We start from the raw sequence: 7,326 nt of genomic DNA, 5'->3' as shown, positions 1-7,326 counted from the left end.
CCCCCAGTAATACCTGCATCTGATCTGTTCTCCCCCAGTAACACAGCATCTGATCTAATCTCCCCAGTAACACCAGCATCTGATCTGTTCTCCCCCAGTAATACCTGCATCTGATCTGTTCTCCCCCAGTAACACCAGCATCTGATCTGTTCTCCCCCAGTAACATCAGCATCTGATCTGATCTCTCCCAGTAATACCTGCATCTGATCTGATCTCCCCCAGTAACACCAGCATCTGATCTGTTCTCCCCTAGTAACACCAGCTTCTGATCTGATCTCGCCTTATGGTACCTGCGACCGTCCTGTAACTTACTAGGCAGCTCGTGGCAGGCAGTTCGTGGACGCTGCGCGCAGCCCCCTAGATGATTTTTGGGGGGCCCGGTGCTTCCCTGGATCCCTCGGCCCCCACCCCAGGATGCCCTGGGGCTTTGTCCCCGCCTCCTAGCTCCCTGGGCCTCCAGGGCCCCCAAACCAAGACTGGTGAAGTTGCAAAATGCTGCAGTTCAGGGGTTCGCCACAAGGAGGCATCACGGTCCAACGGGCAACCTACTCGACGTAAGCGCCGAATAGGTTGTGGGATGGCGCCAACGGCTCTAAAGTGCCACCTAAGTGCCTATTCTTCACGGTGGTCTTCCTCTCGTCCCACCTAACGGCCTATTCGACCGCCTAGGCTCTATTCTTCATGAATTGGCCCACCTATCGGCCTAAAGTGCCACCTAAGTGCCTACTCTTCACCGTGGTCTTCCTCGGCCCCACGGGCAGCCTATTCATCCACCTAAGTGCCTATTTTTCATCAGTGTGCCTAAAGTGCCACCTAAGTGCCTACTCTTCACCGTGGTCTTCCTCGCGTCCCACGGACAGCCTATTCGTCCACCTGAGTGCCTATTTTCGTCACTGTGCCTAAAGTGCCACCTAAGTGCCTACTCTTCACCGCGTGGTCATCCTCGGCCCCACGGACAGCCTATTCGATCCACCTGAGTGCCTATTTTTCATCATTGTGCCTAAAGTGCCACCTAAGTGCCTACTCTTCACCGTGGTCTTCCTCGCGTCCCACGGACAGCCTATTCATCCACCTAAGTGCCTATTTTTCATCATTGTGCCTAAAGTGCCACCTAAGTGCCTACTCTTCACCGTGGTCATCCTCGCGTCCCACGGACAGCCTATTCATCCACCTAAGTGCCTATTTTTCATCATTGTGCCTAAAGTACCACCTAAGTGCCTACTCTTCACCCTGGTCTTCCTCAGTCCCACGGACAGCCTATTCATCCACCTAAGTGCCTATTTTTCATCATTGTGCCTAAAGTGCCACCTAAGTGCCTACTCTTCACCGTGGTCATCCTCGCGTCCCACGGACAGCCTATTCATCCACCTAAGTGCCTATTTTTCATCATTGTGCCTAAAGTGCCACCTAAGTGCCTACTCTTCACCGTGGTCTTCCTCGCGTCCCACGAACAGCCTATTCATCCACCTAAGTGCCTATTTTTCATCTTTGTGCCTAAAGTGCCACCTAAGTGCCTACTCTTCACCGTGGTCATCCTCGGTCCCACCTAACAGCCTATTCATCCACCTAAGTGCCTATTTTTCATCATTGTGCCTAAAGTGCCACCTAAGTGCCTACTCTTCACCGTGGTCTTCCTCTCGGTCCCACCTAACAGCCTATTCATCCACCTAAGAGCCTATTTTTCATCACTGTGCCTAAAGTGCCACCTAAGTGCCTACTCTTCACCGTGGGTCATCCTCGGTCCCACCGAACAGCCTATTCATCCACCTAAGTGCCTATTTTTCAGTCATTGTGCCTAAAGTGCCACCTAAGTGCCTACTCTTCACCGTGGTCATCCTCGGTCCCACCTAACAGCCTATTCATCCACCTAAGTGCCTATTTTTCATCATTGTGCCTAAAGTGCCACCTAAGTGCCTACTCTTCACCGTAGTCTTCCTCTCGGTCCCACCTAACAGCCTATTCATCCACCTAAGAGCCTATTTTTCATCACTGTGCCTAAAGTGCCACCTAAGTGCCTACTCTTCACCGTGGTCATCCTCGGCCCCACCTAACAGCCTATTCATCCACCTAAGTGCCTATTTTTCGTCATTGTGCCTAAAGTGCCACCTAAGTGCCTACTCTTCACCGTGGTCATCCTCGTCCCACCTAACAGCCTATTCATCCACCTAAGTGCCTATTTTTCATCATTGTGCCTAAAGTGCCACCTAAGTGCCTACTCTTCACCGTGGTCTTCCTCTCGGTCCCACCTAACAGCCTATTCATCCACCTAAGAGCCTATTTTTCATCACTGTGCCTAAAGTGCCACCTAAGTGCCTACTCTTCACCGTGGTCATCCTCGGCCCCACCTAACAGCCTATTCATCCACCTAAGTGCCTATTCTTCATCATTGTGCCTAAAGTGCCACCTAAGTGACTACTCTTCACCGTAGTCTTCCTCTCGTCCCACGAACAGCCTATTCATCCACCTAAGTGCCTATTTTTCATCATTGTGCCTAAAGTGCCACCTAAGTGCCTACTCTTCACCGTGGTCATCCTCGCGTCCCACGAACAGCCTATTCATCCACCTAAGAGCCTATTTTTCATCACTGTTCCTAAAGCGCCACCTAAGTGACTACTCTTCATCCTACTCTTCCTCTCGTCCCACGAACAGCCTATTCATCCACCTAACAGCCTATTTTTCCCAAAATCGACCCAGGGGGCCCCAAACTTCGCATGCTGGTAGCCTAGGGTCCCCACTGCCACATACTAGGAGGACGAGTCCCTAGAGTGCAGGGAAATATTTTTGACCTTCTTTTTTCAAAATCTCTCACAAAGGCCTCTTCCACTCGTAGACAGAAAGACCCTCTCCAAAGGGCCCAGTGAAAATATAGGGTAGGGTTAGGAAACAGACTCGGGGCCCACCTAGGACCCTGAATCCCTCCCAAGCGGACCGCCCACGGACTCGGGGCCGGTCTGGTTACACGGGCTCGCCGAGACCTTTCCAACGACACCCACCTGGCCTCCCTAGCGCTGGGAACCGGAGAAAGGGCCCCGCAAATGCGCCCTTTACGCTCGAGTTCCCTCCGGAACCGGACCGACCACGAACTCCGGACCGGTCTCGGTCGACGGGGCTCTTCGAGACCTTTCCAACGACACCCTCCCGGTCTCTCTAGCCCACCGGACGGCGAGGGTCGAGGCCGATGAATGAAGAATGTCGATGCCGCTTTCCTTTCAGCACCACTGACAGGCTGTCTCCCCCTCCGGCTGCAACGTGGGCCCTTTTTATGTTCCCGGTGGGCTAGAGAGGCGAGGCCGGGCTCGTTGGAAAGGTCTCGGGCAGCCCTTTCGAACGAGACTGGCCCCTTGTCCGTGGTCGGTCCGGTTCGGGAGATAGAGCGGTCCGAACTATTTACCGGGATGGGATTTTAACCGGGTGTATCTCGGGAACCACGCCGACTTGAGCTCCATACTCTGGGCATGGGTAGGGACCCTTGTGCCCCCATGACCCCAGAGTATGGAGCCGAAAGTCGGCTTGGTTCTCAAAATACACCGGTCAAAATCAGCATCCAACCTGTAGCTTAATAAGTTACTGACTGGACTTCACCACATATGGTGAAATCCCCAAATCTTTACAGGATCTGACCCGCTGAAAATGTCTAAGTCAGAAACAGCATCCATCCTGTAACCTATTTGACGGGTGCCCTATAGGCTTCCCCCTGGATGAGATTTGACCGGGTGTATCTCGGGATCTAAGCCGACTTGGAGCTCCATACTCTGGGCATGGGTAGGGAACTTTGTGCCGCCCATGACCCCAGAGTATGGAGCCGAAAGTCGTCTTGGTTCCTGAGATACACCCGGTCAAAATCAGCATCCAACCTGTAGCTTAATAAGTTACTGACTGGACTTCACCACATATGGTGAAATCCCCAAATCTTTACAGGATCTGACCCGCTGAAAATGTCTAAGTCAGAAACAGCATCCATCCTGTAACTTATTTGACGGGTGCCCTATAGGCTTCCCCCTGGATGGGATTTGACCGGGTGTATCTCGGGAACAAAGCCGACTTGGAACCCCATACTCTGGGCATTGGTAGGGACCCTTGTGCCCCCATGACTCCAGATTATGGAGCCCAAAGTCGGCTTTGTTCCTGAGTTATGCCCGGTCAAAAATGGAAATTGACCGGTGTATCTCGGAAACCACGCCGACATGGAGCTCCAATCTCCGGGCATGGGTAGGGACCCTTGGGCCCCCCATGACCCCAGAGTATGGAGCCGAAAGTCGTCTTGGTTCCTGAGATACACCCGGTCAAAATCAGCATCCAACCTGTAGCTTAATAAGTTACTGACTGGACTTCACCACATATGGTGAAATCCCCAAATCTTTACAGGATCTGACCCGCTGAAAATGTCTAAGTCAGAAACAGCATCCATCCTGTAACTTATTTGACGGGTGCCCTATAGGCTTCCCCCTGGACAGTCGAATATTATGCAAATTGTGCATAAATAATAGCTGTAATGTGCATGAGTGTGTTGTGGTGTGTCCCCTGTGTGGTGTACAGTAGGTTTCACCCCATAAAACCACTGTAATTATGAAATATGACCCATTATTGTACTGTCAGGGGAAGCCTATAGGGGCTCTGTCGAATAAGTTGAAGGTTGGCTCCAAATTTTGAACGGCTATAACTCGGGGACCCGGCCGCCTAGCGACACCAAACTCGGGTCAAAGTAAGGTCCCGAGGGGCCCTCTCCAACGGGCCCTGGCCCGATCTTCTAGCGCCCCACGGTCCGAGATAAGGGGCCCAACAGGAAAGGGTGCACTTCGTAAGGAAGGGTCCCAGAGCCTCGGGACTCTGGGGTCTGAGAGGGTCCCTCGGAGACCCTCACCGACCAAAAGGACGATCCGCTGGGCCTCGTCATTTCCGAGATATCGTCCGCTTTGTCCAAAAGTCCCTTATGTATAACCGGGTGTATCTTGGGAGATAAGCCGAGTTGGAGCACCAAACTACGGGCATGAGGGGGCCCATAGGGCCCCTTCTGACCCCACCGCCCCAGCTCCTGGAACCTTCCCTTTCCGAGATACAGTCACTTCCGGTTCACAATTGACCGGGTGTATCTCGGAAACTCACTGACTTTGAGCTCCATACTCTGGGAATGGGTAGGGACCCTTGTGCCCCCATGACCCCAGAGTATGGATCCCAAAGTCGGCTTGGTTCCTGAGATATGCCCGGTCAAATATGGGAAATTGACCGGTGTATCTCGAAACCACGCCGACGTGGGGCTCCAATCTCCGGGCATGGGTAGGGACCCTTGTGCCCCCATGACCCCAGAGTGTGGAGCCGAAAGTCGGCTTGGTTCTCGAGATACACCCGGTCAAAATCAGCATCCAGCCTGTAGCTTAATAAGTTACTGACTGGACTTCACCACATATGGTGAAATCCCCAAATCTTTACAGGATCTGACCCGCTGAAAATGTCTAAGTCAGAAACAGCATCCATCCTGTAACCTATTTGACGGGTGCCCTATAGGCTTCCCCCTGGATGAGATTTGACCGGGTGTATCTCGGGAACTAAGCCGATTTGGAGCCCCATACTATGGGCATGGGTAGGGACCCTTGTGACCCCCATGACCCCAGGGCATGGATCCCAAAGTCGGCTTGGTTCCTGAGATATTACCGGTCAAATATGAGAATTTGACCGGTGTATCTCGAAACAACGCCGACTTGGAGCTCCAAACTCCGGGCATGGGTAGGGACCCTTGTGCCCCCCATGACCCCAGAGTATGGATCCCAAAGTCGGCTTGGTTCCTGAGATATGCCCGGTCAAATATGGGAAATTGACCAGGTGTTTCTCGGAAACCACGCCGACTTGAGCTCCATACTCTGGGCATGGGTAGGGACCCTTGTGCCCCCATGACCCCAGAGTATGGAGCCAAAGTCGGCTTGGTTCTCAAATACACCCAGTCAAAATCAGCATCCAACCTGTAGCTTAATAAGTTACCGACTGGACTTCACCACATATGGTGAAATCCCCAAATCTTTACAGGATCTGACCCGCTGAAAATGTCTAAGTCAGAAACAGCATCCATCCTGTAACTTATTTGACGGGTGCCCTATAGGCTTCCCCTGGATGAGATTTGACCGGGTGTATCTCGGGAACTAAGCCGACTTGGAGCCCCATACTCTGGGCATGGGTAGGGACCCTTGTGCCCCCATGACCCCAGAGTATGGAGCCGAAAGTCGGCTTGGTTCTCGAGATACACCCGGTCAAAATCAGCATCCAACCTGTAGCTTAATAAGTTACCGACTGGACTTCACCACATATGGTGAAATCCCCAAATCTTTACAGGATCTGACCCGCTGAATATGTCTAAGTCAGAAACAGCATCCATCCTGTAACCTATTTGACGGGTGCCCTATAGGCTTCCCCTGGACAGTCGAATATTATGCAAATTGTGCATAAATAATAGCTGAAATGTACATCAGTGTGTTGTGGTGTGTCCCCTGTGTGTTGTACAGTAGGTTTCACCTCATAAAACCACTGTAATTATGAAATATGACCTATTATTGTACTGTCAGGGGAAGCCTATAGGGGCTCTGTCGAATAAGTTGCAGGTTGGCTCCAAATTTTAACGACTATAACTCGGGGACCCGGCCCTAGCGACACCAAACTCGGGTCAAAGTAAGGTCCCGAGGGCCCTCTCCAACGGGCCCTGGCCCGAGCTTCTGCGCTCCCACGGTCCGAGATAAGGGGCCCAACAGGAAAGGGTGCACTTCGGAAGGAAGGGTCCCAGAGGCTCGGGACTCTGGGGTCTGAGAGGGCCCCTAGGAGCCCCTCTCCGCCCCAAAGGACGATCCGCTGGGCCTCGTCATTTCCGAGATATCGACCGTTTTGTCCAAAAGACCCTTATGTATAACCGGGTGTATCTTGGGAGATAAGCTGAGTATGAGCTCCATTCTCCGGGCATTAGAGGGTCCCATAGGGCCCCTTCTGACCCCACCGTCCCCAGCTCCTGGGACCTTCCGTTTCCGAGATATGCCCGGGAGACCGAGATGGCATTTTGCACTCTCGGCCCATGGCTCCCGAACCCGGCACCCACTCTCTCGTGTCTGGGCTCGTTGGAAAGGGCCCCTCGAGACGCTTCCGAGGACCCCTGGCTTGACTCTCTAGCCCAAGAGGAACCGGAGTTAGGGGCCCCAGTGTAACGCCCTTCACGCAAAACCTCTCTCCCGAACCGGACCGAGCACGGACTCGGACCGGTCTCGTTCGACGGGCTCTTCGAGACCTTTCCAACGACACCCTCCCCGTCTCTCTATCCCACCGGACGGCGAGGGTAGAGGCCGATGAATGAAT

At 53.0% G+C, this 7,326-nt stretch overlaps 1 long non-coding RNA gene across 1 annotated transcript; it reads right to left on the bottom strand.

Annotated features, from left to right (window-relative positions):
• Positions 1–812: 812 nt before the first annotated feature.
• LOC127642463 (uncharacterized) lies at positions 813–2,684 on the bottom strand. Its single transcript, XR_007970369.1, has 4 exons — positions 2,366–2,684; positions 1,309–1,467; positions 974–1,210; positions 813–873 (listed from the first exon to the last, which is right to left on the bottom strand). It is a non-coding gene; the product is annotated as an uncharacterized LOC127642463 (long non-coding RNA).
• Positions 2,685–7,326: the final 4,642 nt, after the last annotated feature.

Source organism: Xyrauchen texanus, unplaced genomic scaffold, assembly GCF_025860055.1.
Source record: "Xyrauchen texanus isolate HMW12.3.18 unplaced genomic scaffold, RBS_HiC_50CHRs HiC_scaffold_63, whole genome shotgun sequence".
NCBI classification, from domain to species: domain Eukaryota; kingdom Metazoa; phylum Chordata; class Actinopteri; order Cypriniformes; family Catostomidae; genus Xyrauchen; species Xyrauchen texanus.
Note: the sequence above shows the minus strand (reverse complement) of the source record. Positions and strands in the feature narration are given on the sequence as shown.